The 22,067-nt window shown below is 37.6% G+C and overlaps 1 protein-coding gene and 2 long non-coding RNA genes across 3 annotated transcripts in view; all 3 read left to right on the plus strand.

Annotated features, from left to right (window-relative positions):
• Positions 1–22,067, plus strand: part of LOC140148874 (tyrosine-protein kinase receptor Tie-1-like) — a 61,914-nt gene that overhangs the window by 17,621 nt on the left and 22,226 nt on the right. The window lies entirely within an intron of this gene.
• LOC140165502 (uncharacterized) lies at positions 5,794–17,779 on the plus strand. Its single transcript, XR_011860736.1, has 3 exons — positions 5,794–5,928; positions 16,643–16,827; positions 17,450–17,779. It is a non-coding gene; the product is annotated as an uncharacterized lncRNA (long non-coding RNA).
• Positions 8,240–11,933, plus strand: LOC140148816 (uncharacterized). Its single transcript, XR_011858530.1, has 3 exons — positions 8,240–8,612; positions 11,221–11,381; positions 11,883–11,933. It is a non-coding gene; the product is annotated as an uncharacterized lncRNA (long non-coding RNA).

Consider the following 22,067-nt stretch of genomic DNA (forward strand, 5'->3'; position numbering starts at 1 on the left):
ATTTATTTATTTATTTATTTATTTATTTATTTATTTATTATTTTATTTATTATTTAATCACTAACATTTATACTCACTTCATCACTCGCTCACTTAAAATTAATCTCATTCTGATGACAAAACAACCCAATTAATTATATCATGAACAATATTATTTAAATTATTTCAATTTTGTAAATTTGACCAAATAGTTTATAAATGTCCCAGATAGATCAATTTGATTGTAGGTGCATGCAGTAGAAAATAGTCTAAAGACAATATATGCAAAGTTTAAGGCCTATTATGGTGGGTATACTTTTGGAGGCTACATTTTATCTCAGGTCGAAATATGGTAAAAAATGAAATGTGTAAAAACGCGTTTGAAAATTTTAAAAAACGTTGTTTTAAATCTTTTTATCCGATATGCATAACTTTTAAAATTTTGTTTAATGTATTATCAAAAGTGCATTATGTTAATGTGTCTAATAATGAAACACACATTGATATAATGATGATTTTTTGATTTCTCTTGACACCTGTCTCACTTTAACTTCAAAATGGCAATTTATTGCTAGCATTTATTTCAGAAAAATTAATTCACCCACCAATGCCAAGAAATCTACCGTCAGTCCGTCACCACTGTCTATTTTACCATAATGACAGATTCAGTGATCATCCATCTTACAAAATAATATTGTGTGAAATAATATGTGGTCAGTAAATCAATCAACCACTCAATTCCCTTCTCTTAATGTTTTTGTTTTGTTTTCATAAAATTGTTGTAGGCCTATTTCTCTTTTGAAATCATTAGGGCTGTGCAATAATTATAGGGTAAAATTGGGGGGCAAGAATTTTTGGCGAGCCACAAGGGGGGCAAGCAATTTTGGCCACCTGAGAGGGGGGCGCGATTTTGGCACACATCCTTGGGGTGCGTTTTAAATAAAACGCTCTAAAAGGCTTCGGAAAACAGTACGGAAACGCTTTAATATGCAAAGTTTCTTGCTCGCTGCGCTCGCAACACAACAAGCCATACCGCATGATACCGGTATAATGTTTGCAAATGGATCCCAAAAATTTGGCATGTGCAAGGGGGTCGCTAAGAATTTTGGCGGACCGAGAGGGGGTGCAAGCGATTTTGGCAGGCTGAGGGGAGCGATTTTTGGCGGGCCGTTCGGAAATTTTACCCCCGGGGGCTCATTATGGGTCCCCGGTGATAAAATTTCCAAACGGCGTGTCAAAAAATGCCCCCCCCCCCCCCACCGGCCTGCCAAAAATCGCTTATCTGCAAATAAAATTGTGACACCCCCATCCCTCCTTGTACATCCAAATTATTGGGATCCCGCAAACCTTAAATTAAATAGATTCATGAGATTGGTGGATAGGCCCTCCTATGAAGAAATATATTATTTTGAACAAACTTGACCGATTATTGACCATAGGCCTATTAAACAGGCGAAGAATTTGGTTTTGTTCAAAAGACAATTTGCATATTTAAGCGTTTCCGGACGCGTACTGTTATCCTAAGCCTTTTCGGAGCGTTTTTAATAGGCGTAGGCCTACCATAAATGTGTGCAAAAAAATCCCCCTTCTCCTCCCCCCCGGCTCAGAATTATTACATGCAGCCCTTGATAAACTCCAAAATCATTCAATCATTCTTTTGATAGACCTAAATTCTTCTAGTAGGCCTATACACGTAATTCAGCAAGTGACATATCAGTGCAATGTAGCCTACAAGTGCTATAAACGCCGTGCATCAGTGTGTCACTTCATTAATATTACTAACCGGCTCACACGCGGTAGTGTATAAATCAAAATTAAAACACTCGGGTGATTATATAATCAGTGGCCTCAGCTCAGTTGAGGGCGTTTCAATTTATTACGTGATTTGGGAAATGCACAAGATCAAATAGAATGGCGAGTAATGATTATTTACTTGTTTTTAAAAACAAACTGCTTAGGGCGGTAATAAACAACGTGTACGTCCGATAACTATAGATTGAATGATATTTATCATCACACGAAAAAAAAAAACAAACGAGGTCAGGGAGGTCAGTGGTCTCAGCTCTCATAGAGGACGCACTTTCAAGCTTGGTACTCGCATTGAACAGACAAAGTTCGCAAAACTGAATGGCGGTTTTTTTTGTCAACCGTAATTAACATGATCAAGGGGTCGAACATAATATATTCATAACCGATCGATAACTGGACTCATTTTCTACCAAGCAAACCAGCGGGATTTGTCATAGGTTTGCGTGCTTGATAGAATAACCGTGAATTTAGTGTCACCCCCGTGCCTTAGTCCAATGGACTAAATCTACAGAACCTATCCATGGCAAATCATGGCAAACTCTTTTGAGCTGTGTGAAGGATCAAACATAAGTTATTGTTGGGCCAACTATCGATTGACTACCGAGTAATGAATATCATATTTTTCTAGTGACAGAAAAAGTATGCAACTCCATACAAAATGCGCATTGTAAATTAAGCTTTCAAAAGTTAACTATATATCAATTCCGTTGGATCTAGTGGACAAAGTTTGTGCGAGGATAGGAATGCGGAACTTCCATTCGACTAGTATACACGATCGCCAGTGTTGTTTCACTCGAAGATCTTCCACGTGTCGAATACTGTCATACGTGTAGGACTCTGGCCTGTCGTTGCGCCGGAAAACTAAATCGTCTTGCTTCGGTTAGTGGAAATAATGTTCTTTGGCATATCATTAAAGTTACACCTCATATGATAAATCTAGAAGTGGTTTCATTTTGCTAATCTTATCTATGGCACCTGTGCTTCCCAACTTAAAATGTGTTCTACCGTATGCCTTGTCTCCCGTCAGTGGCGTTCACAAAGGTGGCCCCCACTTTAGTTGGTCATTCGGGGGAAATCAGTCATTCGGGGGGAATTGGAAGGTCCCGTGGAAGGAAAAATCTCTGAGAAATTCAGGAAACGTCAAATTTGCCCCCTCAAAATAGGATCCATTGGCCTTTTAAAACGCTAAAACCCCAGAGCTTCCAGGGGCGCTGCCCCATGGACCCCACCATGTGCCCTAAGGCGGGCCCCTGGACCCCATCCGTGAGGGGCTTCGCGGCAAGCCACTCGAAGAGCGGGCTACGCCCGTACCTTACACTCCTAATCAGACTCCCTTCGGGGGAACTGGACAACCTGCCCCCCCCACTTTCATTGTGCTGCGCACTCCACTGTCTCCCGTATTGAATATGACAAACAATATTGTAATGCGCAAATGGACAAAGTGGACTATAAGCGCCAATAAATCCAAGGACCCAAGCCCAACCCATTTCTAGCGGTACCACACTTCTAGTACCCGTACCAGTACCAATACCAGTACCAGTACCCGTACTAATACCCGTACAAGTACCCATACTAGTACCCGTACCAGTACAATACCTGATCTTCGGAGGTTTTGACCCATAAAATGGTAGAAGCAAGCAAATGTTGGTATCATTAGTAACGGTTTCATGGCAGAATGTATCCACTCAAATCAGCCTTGGGAAAACACATTTATTAGGGCTCATAATGGTATTGGATGATACACAAACAGGCAGGTCTGTGTGAAACAATACTTTTATTTCTAACCAAGATTATATTATTTAACACTATTTATACATGTATGTATGTTTGATCGTTTACATTATTTGAATATTAAAATTTTGAAAATGAGCTCTGATATGGTGAATGTATTCTTTGTTATGATTGGAGAATAATACTTAATAGCGATGGGAAGGACAAAGTTTTTTTAAATTTTTTTTTATTGATTTGTTTGTTTTGTTTTTTGACATTACAAGAAGACCCAATTGTTGGCGTTGTTGCTCTTATTATACTATGACTTGTAAAACAAGTTCAACTGGAGACTAAAGGCGTGTGGGATGGCAGGAACCGTATTTTTCCAGTTTAACCATTTGACCAAATAGAACTATAGTGTAGTATTAATACATTGATCTTAAATGAGTCAAGAAAGCAAATAGCATTCTATATTTCCATATATCGTGCAATTATTGAGTTATACCAGTGTCTATCCCTTGTAATGATGAAAACGTGATTTAAGATAAATAGCGCCATCATTGTTCACCTTTTCTTTAACATGACGTAGTTTTCATGGTTTTACATGCCATCAAACAACCGTGTTTTTTGACATTGCAAGACCCAATTTTGTTGGAGTTGTTATATTATACTATCGTGAAACAAGTTAAACTGTACACTACAAGCGTTTGGGATTGCAGGAACCCTTTAAACGAATGATATTCAAACGGATTCTAACAATAATAAACGTACAAAAATAATGTAAAGCTATACCCAACGCACCAACATTTCTCTCACTGGGATATCTAATTGCTGAGAAATCCTGGTTTTAGAGAACAAGTTTATACGTCTTGTGTACGTTTCTTGTAATAACCTTCATGTTTTCTCCAATTTTAGATTTTTCTTTTCGTTTTAAAAATATGGGTCAAAAAGGATCAAGATTAAGCTTATTTGAAATTTTAAGCAAAGTTTTTGATATTTAAAGACATGAAAATAGTATACGGTCCTAATTCTAAAAAAATGAGAAAACGGCAACTAGTTTTATGTCTTTAGAACATAAAGTATATGCGTATATTCATCGATTTCGAAATACAAAAAATATAATAAGGTAAATTGTGTGTTGTGGTGGACGAAAATAAATTGGCATAGAAAATCAAATTTGGCGCTTTTCTTAAAAATTGTTCATTTGGTAAGGAATCGGGTATGCTAGTTGGAATACCTGCATCAGTTTTACTCTGAAAATATATAATTTTATTTACCTGCATCATTAACTCTGAAAATACAATGCAAAATAATGTCTAAATTTTTCCACTTAAAGTGACCCTCTAAGTGTCAATTATAAACGTCATAAACCGTTATATTTGCTACCAATTTAAAGCTATGGGTCTCCTCTATCCAGTGATACCAAAATAAGTATAAACATATAATGTAGCTATGACGTCATAGTATGAGGGCGCCCATGTAGATTTGGGAAATTCTGGCTAGGTACAAAAGTATAGGCAAAATTGATTTTCCGAGCAAAAAGAACAAAAATTCTACGAAAAAAAGTTTTTTCTGAATATAAAAAGAAATGACTATTTCAACTGATTAATAAGTAAAAAGTCAATAGCTCTTGGAGTAATTTTACAAGAGCGAAATGAAAATCATTGCCTAGAAAGCAATGGTGCCGGCTTCACCAACCACTCCCCTCTATGGTCATTTTTGATGGCCGGTCCTACCCCCGGGTAAGGTGCTGTGGTAAACATTTTATCACTCAAATGAACGCAAGGGATGGATCTATGATTAGTTTAAGTCGTTTGGGCGTAAACGCGCGCGTTTTTGTTTTTATGACGGATAAAATATCTTAGTGCGGTTGAGGGTTGAAGTATTTAGGCTTGATTGACACAACGTACGTACGGAGCCATTGGTCTTTGTTTGGAAAAACAGGATAATATTTTGTTTTTGATTTTAACTACACATACAAACAGTACAGAAACAGGCAATCTTATATGCATATGACGGTGTAACAAAAAACAAAAACTTGGGTAACACAGTTTTACTACTTCTCACGATTCCAATGTGCAAGAACTCACTTTTGAATCATTCGATATGATAGGACAATTTATAACAGGATCCTTAATGTTGCTCAGTATAATGACAGCCAGTTTGCGTTCATGATTGTGCAGATTTTGATGCAGAAATTGTGCTGGAACTTGGCACTGATATATAGTATGTATAATAGGCTCGGTCAAGCATGTTAATTAAGCGCGAACTTGAGTCAAGCTATTTATATGCTTATTGTATCACACCAAATAAATACTCAAACAAGTTTCATAGATATAACATGACGAATGCAGCGTGATAATGGTGGCCCATTTGGTAACTACTTCCTCGTCGGAATATTGTTGTTAATTTGTGTTATTCTTTCAGCAGGTAAGATATGTCTTTAAAGCCATAATGTACGATTTTTGTCCAATTTTGATTTTGTTATTCCTTACCCAAAATGCTGAAATAATATTAGTAATACCCACCAGGAATGATTTCTGTCAATTTTGAGCTGAAATAGCAAAGTACAGTGAAAGAAACCTCACTGGCTATTTTGACCATTTAACAAATTTGCCTGATTCCATTTAGGGATTTAGACATGTGTAAGCGTTACAGATATGTCAAAAAATCAGGCTTAAAAAAAAACCCACTAGTTTCATAAGATCATACATTATGGATTTAAAGACGTAGTGTCTGATTAATATACTTAGTGTTACACTTAAGGGGCCGGTCACACACCTTTGCCGAGTATTCTTTGTGGGGCCTGAGAACACAAACCAAATCGCATTCTGAATACGAGGAATGTCAATCTGATAGCAAATAATGTTTTGAAATTTGCGATATAATTATGGCAAATTACTCAAAATTGAGATTTTTTTATATTTTATATATTTAACAGTCCTCGAAGTAAACTTTATAAATATAATGATATGTACTTAAAGTGTATGTAGCTGGGAGGAAAAGCCATCATATGAAAAATGTTACTTTACTTATTGCAGATATATGTTTTTTCTCAAAAACACCAAAAAAGCTAAAGGTTTTTGTGAATAAGAAAGCTCAAAATGTTCATAATGATGGACATGTATTATGAACCTTATTTTGTGATGGTGGTACAACTAAACAATGTCGTTTTCCCAAGTAATATTTATTAATCCTTCTTGTAATAGGTATGTTTCAACTTCGTATCTTAAAAGCGCAAGATGACAGGTGTCAAGAGCGACTAACCATCAAAATATTCCCCGGATAGTCTGTCGCTAGTCTAAGAGCACCTTTGACCATGCACAAAGATGGTCTGTTTCTTACCCTTTATCATGTTTATCTAAAACATGTACGTCTCTAAACATCATGTTGCTAGCTGCTCATTGAGGAAAGGTAATTTACATTCTGTATTTTTAATATTTTAAATTAATAAAGATCCAACAATCACATATTACACAGACCCAGCAACGTCATTCCGCATTGCTTGGAAATGTGATCCTACCCCAGCAAACACAAAACGTTTAGAAAACGTTTTCTCTAGGTTCTAGTTTGGTCTTTTACGTCTTCGTCTTCCAAAACGTTTTAAAAACGTTTTAAAAACGTTTTGACTTGGGTAAAATATTGTTCGTTTTACCATGACGTTCAGAAAACGTTTTTAAAACGTGACAAAATATTTCGATTTTTTTCGTTATTTTGCCACGTTTGTAATACGTTATTTCCAGAACGTTTTCCGAACGTTTTGTACAACGTCAATTAAATGTCTTTCTAAAGCGTTTAATTATTATTTCATATTATCAAAATGTTTTAACACGTAGCCTTCTCTGGTTTAAGGCACTGTATGGTCGTAAATCCTGGGGACAGGGGGACACGTCCGCATACACTTTGGGATATCAAATGTCACCCCCCCCCGTTTTCGGCAAACACTTCCCTGGTGTAAGTATATTTACTCTAAAAATACAGGCAATAGGCCTATTCGGTATTATACCTTGATTTTTGGATGAAATAGTTTAGAATTGAAATTTTCTCGCGCTCCGCGTACTTCATCGAATTCAAATTCACCTTCATATTCACATCCAATTCACCGTGATTGGGGGCTAAAATAGTATAACAAGTTTTGTGTGAATAATACGCGCATCTCCCCGTAAACTTGACCGGTAAAAAGCAATTTATCTATGTCATACCCTGATATCTGGTACGTCAGCAATTAACAGAAAGGAAAAAGAGGAGCTATCATGTCAGAAGACTGAGGAAAAGGACGGAATCGAAGGATTGAAGAAAGTAAAAAAAAAGACAAGATACACATGACAAAGCCGACTAAATATTAAATCAACAGGGATTAAATAATTCCTTGAATTCTTATGACAACCCCCCCACATATCAAAGAAAAAAAAGTGAAAGAAAAATTCCTTGTTGTTTATAGATAGCCCTAAACGCCTTGATTTGGTATAAAATAGTGTAAAATTGCATATTTTTGCGCGCTTCGTGGGAAATGAACCCAAATGTGTATCAACTTTCACTTCAAAATATGAAACTTAATGTTCGCTATGCTGTGCGCGCATAAATCCCAGCAATTGTGAAGTCAATGATGTCTGTATATTGTTGATGAATACAAGTTTAACTGTTTAATTCTTTTATATATGTGCATCAATCAGGAAACATGTACCTAATTTGGCAAGTGTTTCACGCAATCCTTTTTATTATATCTCATCATCACAGCACGGTTCAATTATATGCATTCGACAACATCACTTCTCGGACGTTGACCTCAATTTGTAGAGTTAAGCTTTTGCAACCAACATTTTAAAGTCAGCCTAAGCCTAGCATAAGCTGCTGGTTAGTGAGGAACTGTGTCTTAGAGATTGTGATGTATGACCCGGGTGTTTGACTTGCTTGACATCTTTAAGTGTGACCTATATAAAAGTTTTATGGTTTTGTGAATCGTCTGGCAACCCAAAATTCAAACCTGGAATGTGACAAATTATACGTTTCACACGATCGTTTATGCTGGCATGCTGTTCTAAGGAATATATACATCAAGTTGCTCATCAAAAGGAACTATTTGCATCTGTTTCGTTCAGTTCTACCAAACAAAGGTAAGATTGTATTTTATTATTACTATATTTCCATTAAACATGATAAAGCGTGTATGTTTTTAGTCCAGTGAGTCAATTTAATCAGTGAAGTACAATGAGTAACATATGCATTGTATGCATGGCATCCACAATATAATGACGGTTGATGTAATTTGAATTCGAGGAAAGTCTTTAAAAGCTGAGGACTTAAACTTAATAAGATGTTTTTAATAGGATATTGTTTTTCTAATTATTATTTACCATTCTTGACTTAAAAGTATGTTGTAAGGTTTGATGATATTCATGGTTTAATTCCGTATTGGTACTACTAAATAAAATACTTGTATGTTCGTGATGCATTCGTATAGCTGGCCTATTCGTCGTGATTGAGCGCTTTATAAAATTGCAATCTCGAAATTGAAAAAGATCGCCGATGTTGTCAGAATTGAAAGGCCGTGCCTACAATTAATTTGATTGAAATTCAAGGTGGTTTATTGACTTGAGTTTTGTCATGTTTGTCAAATTGTTATACCTATTTCATAAGTCTATCTGACATAATGTGTTAGATGAGTATTAGATTAGCATGACACTCATGACACTCGATCATCAGATCGTCGGACAACTTAGTACCTGATTTAATTACAAGTAGGCTATATTATTATTCTCATCTATATCATATTATATTTACACAGACAAATTCCTGAAAGTAGTAAGAGAAGTCATCAAGTATAAAAACAGAACACGTGAGAAGTAACATTAATAATTACAAGTGCAAAAAAGAGTGGCCGTTGTTACCCAATATGTAAGCAATATGTGATTAATAGGGAGTATTTAGCATGTTTAGCGCCCAAAAAATCACAATTTGAATAATTGCTTTAAAGTCAGGCAGAAGGGAGCTCTAAGGGTTTACAGGAAATCCATTGAAATGATTATCATGTTGCCGGTTATTGCACCCAGAGGTGTATTTTGTGCACCCAGAACTTCACCTGTACCACCTCAGTCTTGACCTATGTTCTGGGTTAGTCACAAACTCCAAGTCCATGGTTAAAGACAACAGATGGTATGACCTATAAATCATATATTACCCATGAAGTTCAAGTACGCTTATTTTTGCCCTAAACAATGGAATGTTGCAATATTTATGAAATGATTGCAAATGAATAATGATGTATATTGATTGCTTGGAAGTGGAACACATTTGTTTTAATTTTTAGTGTAATTATTATTAGGTTTGTGTTGCCTGAAAGCACTGAATTAAAATGGGACGTCTGAATTGCGCTTCTGTCTGAAAAAAATCAAAGAGATCGATGACCAGGACGATTCTTTAGCCCTAGGTATGCATGCATAAGAGTTCAAAATGATTAAAAACAACCAGTAGAATTTTTAGCTGTAAATTAAGACCAAAATCAAGTTCATGTAGCCCCTGTAGTCATTAATTTATTCAAGTTACACATGCGAAACGCCCTGTTCCCATAGACTTTATGTGCTCCTCTTCCCATCCTTCCTCACAACTTCGATCAACCACACATCTCCAGTAGTTGAAAAGCTATATTGTTCATATATACAGGGTTGTTACTAATGTTAGTGGTTTTTTAGCTTTCAAATGACACCAACACAAAATATGACATTTTATCAATTAAACAGATCACAATTTAAAAATACATAACCCACCACCCTGTTTGGGTGGCGACTGGGAAAACGCATATCCATTAGTATTAGATTACCATCTCTTGTTCTCCTTCGTATAAAGTTTTAAAAGCAAGACAATTTTGTAACTTATTTTGTACATGTAACATGTCATAAAATCATATAGGCCTTAAGGCCTGGTAACTGCTGGTTCAGAAGTTCAAGATATTGTCCTTCGTTCTGTTGAAACATTTTACGATGTGCTAAGAACATTGTCGAAAAATATCCATATTCCATATTTTGCAACATTGAAGTTTATCATTTGTTTAAAGAGTGATAGCTAGAGTTACGCAATCTGCTGTTTAGTTAGTTATCAATTAGAACTTTGTAGAGAAACATGACAAGATAGCTTTTTATTGTACCTGATTGAAATACAAAAAAAAAAAAACTATGTCAATATTTTGGTGCACTCTTAACTATAAGTTTTGCTTTTTGCAAAACATGCACATGAGGGCCGCATATGTGGTTTTATATTAAAATTCCACTCAGCCAAAATTATTCCTAAAATATATAGGAATATCGAATAGACACGAGAGGTTCTTTAAATATTTTAATATTTCTCAGGAACTGGCATTTTATACCAAACAATCATAACCTGTGCAAAATATTCCCTTGCCTCCACCCCTATACTAGCTTTAAAAACAAAATTATGAATTAAGATGCCATTTTCGTGTGTTCAAAAGTACACAATATGAAATTGTGGTTGATTTACACAATTGAAGTACTAATAATCATGATCATTTATAAATAGGCCATAATTCAAAATATGTTTGACATTTTGCACTTGCGATGAAAATCACAATAACTTTATTCAGTTGTGGGTCAAAGTATCACAAGATACTGAACCATCAACAACGGCAACATCATAAACGATATTGACTTCCAAATTCCATGCGATAATGCATTAAAATATTTAGCTTTGATTCATATGTCTTTATTCCAGATACGACACCTTAGTCTTGTTGGAGGACATGATCTCAACGAAACCATCAGGAGGATGATGAGGAAGCTGGGAACGAACAATTTGTGGTCCTCCTGCAGTGTATAGGGAGAAAAGGCAAGCTGAGCATTAAAGATAGCCCTTTTTCTACAAAGTTATCGTCAGTAAGTTTCATAGGCCCAAGATACAATCTATGATTAACATAATATGTCAAATCACGTAGGCCTTTCCTTTTATTTCACAGTATGTTTCCAAACATTGGGTGAGAAAACAGATCCATAAGCTTCCATAGAGCTAAGATCGGCTAAGCCTAAACAGAATGCATATAATTTGTCATGCTGTCTGAACCAATCATAGTGGGTGTAATATATACTCATCTAATATTCTGTGATTATAAAATTAAAATATGGATATTTAAATCTGACCCCTAAATCGGACGTCTGTTTCCAACTTGTTTTTTGTTGTTGTAATTTTAGATTATATGTGTATACTTTATTCATAAACTTATCAAATAAAAAATATTTCCCTAAGACCACAGACCGCACGTATGGTAACACGTCGACATGTAGGCTTTTGGAAAATCCTAATATTGAGATACAGACCGTTTATTTTGATAAAGGAGTTTAATTTAATACTGAACTCATATCATTTCCACCTTTCTATAGAAGCTTGCATGAAGAATCATCCTCAAGCTAAGGAGGTTGAGATAGAGAAGGACTTGGAGATTATCTGAAAAGAACACCAAATCTTCCAGGTGGAAAAAAAGTATAAAGTAAGTTCAAATATCATTGCTGAAATGCCAAATTCATTTATTTAATTCATGTAGGCCTAAAACAATGTCTAGGGATTATAATATTAGCACCCATTCTAGACACCACCTTGTCCTCTATTTGTAAACACGTTTAAATGCTAAACATGTTTAGGAATTAAATATGTCTTGTGTTCAGATATTAAACATATGATGTTTTGAAATTTGACATTGGTGTTTAGGTTTTAAACGTATTTACAAATTGAGGACAAAAAAAAAAGTGTTCAATCTCTAGACACTGTTTTTGCAGTGTATTACTATGTTTCTGTATCTGAATATCAAAAAGTGCATAAAATTGTTCGTTGAATGTAAAATGAAAAAAATATCGCATATCGCACAGCTCATTTTCTTTTAAAAATAAGGTTTTAAAAAAATAATAAAGCATAGCACAAAGCTATTTTACCAAATGTATCTGAGACATACTTTTTTGGACTTACATTTCACACACCTACGTGATGTTTCTTTCTCTATGGAGCATTTTGTTTATTTTCACTTCTCTTAGGTTTTAGGGCACCATGCCCCTCCCCACACACCCCCCACGCGCGCATTATGATTTCGTTATGGTTTATACAGACCTTGAAAGTTACTCAGAATTAATGATACTGATAATATAAATAAGTTGTCTGGATATCTAAGGGTGACCATAACCGGATAGAATTTTTTTATTCATAGAATTTCTTATGCCTATTTATATATATTTTGTCAAGGCTGCTATTTTAGTGAGCTGATAGATTTAAGGGTTTCAGTTCAATTTAAAAATGATGTTTCCCAAAATGATGATCATGCTTATAAATAGATTGTTTTCCATTTTATTATCTATAGAAAGCTGGGAATGTGGATGCAGCGGTACCTGTAGGGGAATTGGAGGATGATGAGCGCGGCGAAAATGAACGTGGCCCCCAACAGGAAGAGGAAGAACAAGACTAGGGACACATTGAAACTGAAGAGTGAAGACCACAGACACTGTACTGGTAAACATGCTAGTTTTACAACATTGTCGGACAAGGTGCTCACTGTCTATTGAAATTTGGGTAATCTTTTGTATGCTGAAAGAAAGCATACACAAGATTACCCAAATAAAAGTACACCATCTCCATTTGTGCCCGTCATACTTCAAAAAGCCTTATTGTTGCAGCGTCGAGGTCCGTTCAAACTACGCCGCAATGCAGTGCGATGCGGTACCGATATATCGATTACTTTTTGCCTCAACTCAACGCTACTCGTCGCATTTCCAAGTTAAAATGTATTGAACTTCATTGCAATATCGTAAGTATTCTGCAGTGTGGCACCGCACATGTACCTACGGGCCTTTGGTCAAAGTTGCATTAAAGGCCATGTATGGCTTGCAACTTGACGCTCGAGGGCATGCTATAATCTGAGCCCGAATTAAAAAGACTACTTTGCGTCTGACATCCTGCCAACCAGACCGAAAATGTCGTACCGGTACTCTGACTTTTAAATTCTGCCTCAGATTATAGCGACTTATCGATTATAGTAACTATACCGTGATTTTAATTTGCTATAAAACTTTTGACGAGAGCATACTTCCGCGATGTTCACAATGCGCCTCCGATCCGAAGCGTAGGCCTACTATGTGTGCTTTACACGCCGTACGTGTTGTTATTTCTGTCGCCATACTCGCAAGTTGCGCCTTGTCAACATCGCGCAAGTACGCTCTTGTCAACGGTTTACAGTTAATCGCTCTGCCCATCAGCAACGGAAGTGATGATATTATTTGTATGTTGCGTAAACAATGTAAATTAGTGGTTTTTACGTTGTATTTGGGGACACTAGTAAAGAGGTAATAATTCAATTTGAGGAGTTTTCACACAGCACTTCAATTGAACTTTATTTTATCTTTGAGACTAGACTGTGCGTATTCAAATTATTTGACGTGTTTAATGACATTAAGGGATCTGGAATGAGCGTTTTGAGCGTTTCGACAGTATTTTTGTGGACATGAGAGCACATCAGACATATCGAATTGCATTCTGAATACGAAGAATGTCTTTCTGATATCAAATAATTTTCTTTTTTTTAAATTAACGGTATAATACACATTTTATGACAAATTATTATAATTTGATATTTTTCACATTGTTGATATTAACAGTCCTCCAAGTAAATGTTATAAATCTAATGACATATTCTTAAAGTGTATGTAGCTGGGAGGAAAAGCCGACGATCAATTGAATATTTTGACTTTCCATATTGAAGATATGGAATTTTTCCCCAAAAGACCTATTTTTTGGGTGTTTGGGAGAAAAATCCATACCTCCAATACGAAAGGTCAAAATTTTCTAAATTGATCGTCGGCTTTTTATCCTAAATAAATACACTTTAAGTATAAAACATCAAATTTATCAAGTTAACTGCAAGTACTGTTAAATTCAAAAATATCAATTTTTAATCATTTCACATAAAATGTGTATTACATTGCGAATTTAAAAAAAAATCAAAATTATTTGATATCAGAAGGACATTCTTCGTATTCAGAATGCAATTCGATATGTCTGATGTGCTCTCATGTCCCACAATAAATTTTGTCCAAACGTTCATACCCCATCCCTTAAAGGAACAACCAAAAAAGATCGAGGTTTGTGGGAGTGGGTTTCAAATCTCAATGACGTTTGTAAAAATATTTCTTTTAAGAAGATAATTTTCAACATTTGTGGATTTACGTTTCTGGCAGGGAGGAGATGATGGCCGAAAACGAAAGTAGTTTCGTTTAAAGGACTAATTTGCTCGTTAATGCTTTGGGTACCGGTAGTTCCTAGCACTCTGTACTCTGATACCTGTATGATGATTTTCCACTGCGCTCGCTGCTCGCTCCGCTCGCTTTTCGAGAGGCGTCGCGGTTTGAGAACGGGGCTAGTTCCATAAGGGAAATGCAGACTTATCACCTTTATAGGCCTACATTTAATCAATTTAGGTAATGAGCCGTGAAAAGGCTCATGAACTGTACATTTGCCAATATTATGCCAAAAATAAATGCATACATGTTCATGGTACTTTTATTTTACAGAATTCTGCCTTAAAACTTGGTCAATCAAAATACGTGTTGTTAATTCCGTCGCCATATATTCGTTGCGAGTTGCGACTTAGAATTAGAGAGGGCTAGACATTATAACTCATTACGAACACAGTAGGCCTATGGCAAAATTCTACAAAATTAAAGTAAACCATGAACAATAATTATGACTTAATTTTAGCAAAGTGTTGGCAAAAGTTACGAGCACTTTCAAGTCTAGTCATCATTAACTCTCTAAGAAATAATTGTCCTCTCAGGAGAACCTGCCCTCTTAGATCTTGAACCTCTAAAAGGTTCTTTAGTTTGGGGGCCATTTTCGATAGTCTTGGAACCATATTTGGTTCTTTAGAAAACCTCTAAGGGTTCTCCTGAGAGGACAACATTAGAATCGTTTTAGAACCTTTATTTCTTAGAGTGTTAACTGCGCTTTGTACGTGAGAGTAATCAATTAAGTTTGTCGAATTTAACTGAAGACCGAATTGAAAACATTAGTTTGCGTCTGACGTCAGGGCAAAGGCGCGGTGTGATTGGTTGCTGACCTGCGCAGAACGGCATTTTTGGTCTGGTTGACAGGACATTATACGCAAACTAGTCTTTTGAATATTATTCTGTCTTCAATTATAAATAGTAACTTATATTTGAGAGTTTTCATGTATATAAATCATGTTTTAAAACTTTTTATCCTATAAATGTACAATAATCGGGTTTCATAAGTATTCCATCCATGCATATGTATTAAACAATAATTATTATAAATCGAGTAATAGAGTGTATAAACAGTCATCAATGGTCATGACAATAGTTGACTCGATACATGGTAACACAAGTTCCACATGTTCCATGGGGTGATTTTGCATAGCATGTTTGTATAAAATTAATTTATGTTTCAGCAGTATTTTCAACGAAAATGAATGAAGAATAATATTCATACACAGGAATAAAGTTTAATGAATCACACATCAAATCAACATTAATTGTCTTGTGTGATTTATTATGTGTCGTGTAAGTCGTAAGTATCACTAATTTGCCAAACTAACTTGTTTCATGAATTTTGTATTGGCCTAATTTGATAATATTTGATATTTGTTTTGGACTTTTAACTAATAAAACATAGCACGTTTTCTAAACGTCACTAAAACGTCAAGAAAACGTTCTAAAACGTAGTAGAAACGTAACATACGTTTTCTGGTGGTGAGTAATGCATCCTCCAATACGTTTTTTACGTTGCTATAACGTTTTCAGGACGTTTTGGACGTTTCTGCAACGTTCTTAGTACGTTAGTTGCGTGCTAGAACGTCCAATACGTTTTCTCTAGGTCCTGGATACGTCTTGGGTAACGGAAAGATAGGCCTTAAAAACGTCTTTTACGTTGTGAAAACGTTTTAGAACGTCTTTAATAACGTTTTAAAACGTCAAAAACCCTCCACAAAATTACGTTTTAAAAACGTTTTATCAAAACGTCTAGAAAACGTCAACGGTACGTTCTCACAACGTTCAGAAAACGTTTTTTGGTTAGCTGGGACAGCACCACCAACTTGTAACACTTATGCCCACGGTGTAATAGTATTATATGTTTTAACAAATAGGGATAATTGTGAAGAAATACATGTAGAATCCCAGCAACTAGTAACAGTTTTTGATGGAGATGGGAGTGTTGGGGCAGCTACAGAAGAAGGATTGCAGCCTTATTCTACATAACATTTACATCGGTGTCAGCTTGATGGAAACGAACCATACTTTATACCGGAGAGTGTGAATCATACGGCAGAAGGCAAGTAGGCCTATTGGTATTACTTGCTTTGTCTTTTTCGATATTAATTTGTTTTGTTTTTTCTTGAGTTTCTTCCGCACGATAAAACTGCAAACATACTTGCTTAATATAGTTCTAACCCAGCAAACATTACTTAACTGGGCCAATACTGGATCCCGTAATTGGACAATTCATGTTTGCACACCGGCGTCGGACTAGACCAGTATTGGTTGTAAACTGGACAAATTTTGAAGCTTGCTCTCTCTCTTTTCCCTTTCTCTCTTACTCTTTCATGACTCCCACTCTCTTACCCACAGCCAGAAAATATAAATTTGTCCAGCTTAGCACCAGTACTGGACCATTTCAACGCCGGTGTGCAAACATTTATCGGCCCAATACCGGAGTACAGTATTGGACTTTATTGGCCTAGTATTGGCCCAGTACTACAATGTTTGCTGGGAAGTTGGCCTAAGATAATGACGATATTCATCTGTGGATACGAAAGAATGGTCCAGATGATAAGAAGACGTAAAAAGAATAAGTACCAAGTTCATGTACACAAATTAGCATAAACAAAAACAGTGCTGATATTCACTTAACACTTTTACCTAAATATTAATTTCGAGTTATTTATTTAATAAAGGTAAACCTGGGACTCCACGAAATCTCCGCGCCACTTTCAATAGCACAACAAACCTAGAGTTCCAGTATGATGGTCCGCCATGTGGCCAACGAGGAGCTAATATTACGACTTACATACTCACACGTAGTACACCCAGACTTACCTTTCCACGCAAGAACTCCGGCGGATGATAGAACTTACAACTTTCAAGATCTATCACCCGATACAGAATACAAAGTTACTGTACAATCACAAGCAACTCTATCTAGTGATCCAGTTGTAATAATGGCGAGAACATTAAAATCAGAGGAAGGAGATAGAGAACTAGGTAGGCATATAGTTTTATATTTAAAAAAATTATGCCCAGTTCGTCCACTTTTATGAGGACATATATCGTGACCAATGAGGTGGAAAGGATAGAGTGCCCTGCTCGCCGAATCTGTGAAGCCGGTTTGGGTGCTGTATAAATACACAAAGTTGAACAAATCATGTATTAAAACGTATTAAATTTCCCAGTATACCATTGTTTTTATCAAAAAATTGCTGAATTATAAAGGCAAGCACGCCTGAATCCCCGGGCCTGAATCTGGTATATCACCAGTGTTGTCACGCTAAACAACTCTACCACTTTTCGAAATTTCGCCTTCAGTCGCCGTTCCTGTAGAGCCCTCATGGCAACGGGCGAATGAACTAGATTTAGGAGCGTGCTTGCCTTTGTTATTCAGCAATAAAAAATAAAAAAAAAATGGTACACAGTAAAGTTGAATATGCTAAAACAAGTAATTTATTTAATTTTATTAATCCATACATGCTAGAGTAAATTCAGTTCCCATTTTAGTTGCATTTACCTACATGACCTACACTACCATCTACGTTTTCATCCTTCTACCTGTCTACTACCTTCTCTACTTTGAAACGTCCTTTCGCAACACTGCTGGTTAGGAAAGGTGAGCCAACTTAGTTGGCTTGGTAGCTCGTTTTTTTGTTTGGTGTTGTTTTTGGATTGGAAATTTCGTAGAAGATGAGAGTTCTTATTCCACATACTAGGGTAAAAGCCCTGAAATACAGAACAGATGGGCACATAACCCATTTCACAATGGTGGTACAGGACACAGATCCCCAGTGTGAAGGTGACGACGCAAGTGTGAAGGTGACATCAGGAAATCGGCGATGCTGTCAAATTAAATCAAGACTGTGGACTAAAAGGTTGTCCACAGACGGACAACATTGTCCTTTTCCTTTGTCGGGTAAGAGCTTGTGTTGTGACTATTCTTACCTCTTCCTTTTCATCTTTTCTTTCTTGCTGTCCCAATCATAGTGTTTAGTGTAGGAATGTGATTAGGACATTAGGGCAGTAACTTTTGCCATGTTTGCACAGAGGCCAACGGCTGGATCAGGCCCAGTAAGGCAGAGTACCCTCAAGCTTGGGTAAATGGCTTACTGGATGGGATCCGGGAGGTCAGTAAAATTTTATGTCGAAAGTCCAACCAACTGCGGAGCAGACCAAAATGGAGTATCCACTACTCTATACTCGTACTATAATCCAAGATTGCAGAGCAGTTGCCGGGAAGCAGAGAATAACCCCCGGGAATAACCTTTGCCAATTTCTGGACACCAAGTCCTCCATGCAGTGAGGTTTGTCTATATCCTCGTGCTGCATGGATGCTTTTTGGATTTCCCGTTGGGTGCTTCCTCAACCGCCGAAATGGGGCTGACTCCCCCGTTCTGCATACATGTCGCGAAAAATTATAATGCGAAGAAATGGACTGACCAAACGAGAACGACCAAATGTGCTCCCTGTAAACGACTACCGAATACGAATATAAGCATCTGGCTAACGAATATAGAGGCTTGAGAACCAACAAAGGACAACTGGAAGCAAGGATCCAGAATACTCCATCAGACTCTAAACCGGACATTATTCTCATTGAATATTGATGAATCCAAGCTGGATTCTTCAGTGCCTGATGATAGTCACTTCATCTCACTAAATGGCTATTCCTGTATACGAAGAGACAGAACTGATGACAGTGGTTGGGGTGGCTTATATACCATCGAAATGGCCTCCCTCTATTCAGGGAAACCCACCTAGAGTCCAAGAAGCATGAGCTGATGGTCTTTACTATCCTTACCAAGAGTGGCACCCTGCTTCTTTCGCTTGTTTACTGTCCTCCAAAGAATGCTATCGGACCCACTGGTATGACAAACATCTAGATAACCTCATCTCCAAGACCAAAGCTAACATCTGTGTTCTAGCTGGAGACTTTAACTGTCATCATCGTGAATGGCTGGCCAGTAGGTCTCCCACTGATGCCGAAGAAAAATCAGCCTTCAACCTATGCTGTGCTCATGACCTTACCCAAATTGTTGACAAGCCAACCCACAAACTTGGAAACCGCCTGGATCTCATAATCACTGATGCTCCAAATATGTTATCTTCAATTATATACCATCGACCACGACATTGACTCTTCAGACCTTACCTTTTCCAGACCATGTTGAAAGTTTCTCCACTCTCTGAAAATCCTCCTCCACGGCGTGTCTGGCTCTACAAGAAAGCTAACTGGGATGCCTTGAGAAATGAGGTAGCTGGTGCGCCCTGGGACCGTCTTCTCACCAAAGATGACCCTGAAGGGGCTTGCAGTAACGTCACCAACACAATCACTGATGCCATGCACCGATTCATACCACCGAAATCTGCACCCTCATTTGTCGACCATCCTGCGTGGTGGAATGAGTGTTGTGAAAGGCTCTGGTGAGAAAGAACAAAACATCTCCTGAAGCTCGCCTTGATTATAACAGAGCAAGGAATGAGTATACCACAATATCCAGGAAGGCCTGCTCTCTTCACAAAGCTAGGGTCAGAGGAAAGATGACAAACGAGCTCCAAACTCGTTCGAAATCTTGGTGGTGGACAGCACGGCGGCGACTGATGGACAAGGGTGGAAAATCTGAAATCCCAGTCCTGAAATCTGAAGGCCAGACTTTTATCACTGCCAAAGAAAAGGCAGAGTGCTTCGCCTCCTTCAGTGACAAGTCAACCATTCCTGAAACTGAAAATGGCAAGCAATTCCCTCACCTTCCTCCGAGGACGACCACCAAATGCTCCAGTGTGATTTTCTGGCCTAAGAAAGTAAGAAAACAACTAACCAAACGGGATATCAACAAAGCGTCTGGGTCTGATGGAATTCCCGCTCTAGTTCTGAGAACTGCAGCTGCTGAACTAGCCACTCCTCTTGCACGGATCTTCCAGCTCTGTTTCAACAGAGGACACATGCCAGCCCAATGGAAAGTTGCCGATGTGGTCCCATGTTTCAAGAAAAGGGACAAACACTCTCCGAGTAACTACCGGTCCATCTCTCTCCTCCCTGTACTCTCCAAGATTATGGAGAAGTTGGTCAACAAGGCTATGTGGAAACATCTCAACGATCAGAAGCTGATCTCCAAACAGCAGTTTGGTTTCAGAGCTGGCCACTCAACATCGGATGCCCTCACTTATGTATCCCATCGTCTCACCAACACCTTGTCTGCCTGGACTTTAGCAAAGCATTCGACCGAGTTTGGCACCCTGGTCTCCAGGAGAAACTCTCTGCTATTGGCTTCTCTGTAAAGCTGTTAGCATGGTTAGCTGACTACCTCTCGAACCGCTCCATGAAGGTTATACTGAATGGCAAATCGTCCAGTCTGAAGTGGATCAATGCTGGTGTACCACAAGGATTCATCCTTGGTCCCCTCTTGTTTATAATATTCATTGATGACATCTTTCAGAGACTGACAACTACTTCCATCTTGTATGTTGACGATGTTACCCTGATGACCTTTATCGAGTCTAGAGAGGACAGACAAGCTGCTGCTGCATCTCTCAACAAAGACCTACTAGAGATAGAAACATGGGTCTCTACATGGAACGTACTTTTCGGAGCAGCTAAATGCCAATTCATCACAGTTTCTAACCGCAGATTCTATCGGCAGTCATTCTAGCCTCCAATTCTTTGGTATAAAGCTCTCAGAGGCAGATAGTGTGGAGCTCCTTGGTCTCACCCTCAGCAGAGATTTACCTTGGAACCCTATTATAACCAAGATGGCAAAAACAGCGGCCCAGCGCACTGGTCTCCTCCGCCCTGCTGCTTGGTGCCAGACCAGAGAGCCATAATTTATAAGAGTATGGTCAGATCTAAGATGGAGTATGCTAGCACAGCTTGGCATGGAGCAACTCCTACATCACTATCAAAGCTAGATGCAGTCCAGATGCGTGTTGTTCGCATCATCGATCTCCCTGGAGAAGAACTTTCCTCTCTTCAAATCCAGCCTTTGGCTCACCGTAGAGCAGTAGGTGCCACTACTATGTTCCACCGAATGTTCAATGGGAATGACCCTGAGTTACTATGCCAACTACTTCCTGACCAGCTCCAGACTGACCCTCGTCTTCGCCGCTCAGTTAGATCTCACCTTGTTAGCCACGTCACTTTTCAGAAATTCCGGTCGAGATCAGGGTGTGTAGATAAAATTTTAACATCATTTAGCTTTGTTCAAAAATGTTGCACGAAGACCTCAAAATCACTATGTAGCCTCTCTAAATATTATATCATTATCATAAAACATGTTATTGCGACCTCCCTGCTGAAAGCCTATGTATTTG

The sequence above is a fragment of the Amphiura filiformis genome, chromosome 1 (genome assembly GCF_039555335.1).
Source record: "Amphiura filiformis chromosome 1, Afil_fr2py, whole genome shotgun sequence".
In the NCBI taxonomy this organism is placed as follows: domain Eukaryota; kingdom Metazoa; phylum Echinodermata; class Ophiuroidea; order Amphilepidida; family Amphiuridae; genus Amphiura; species Amphiura filiformis.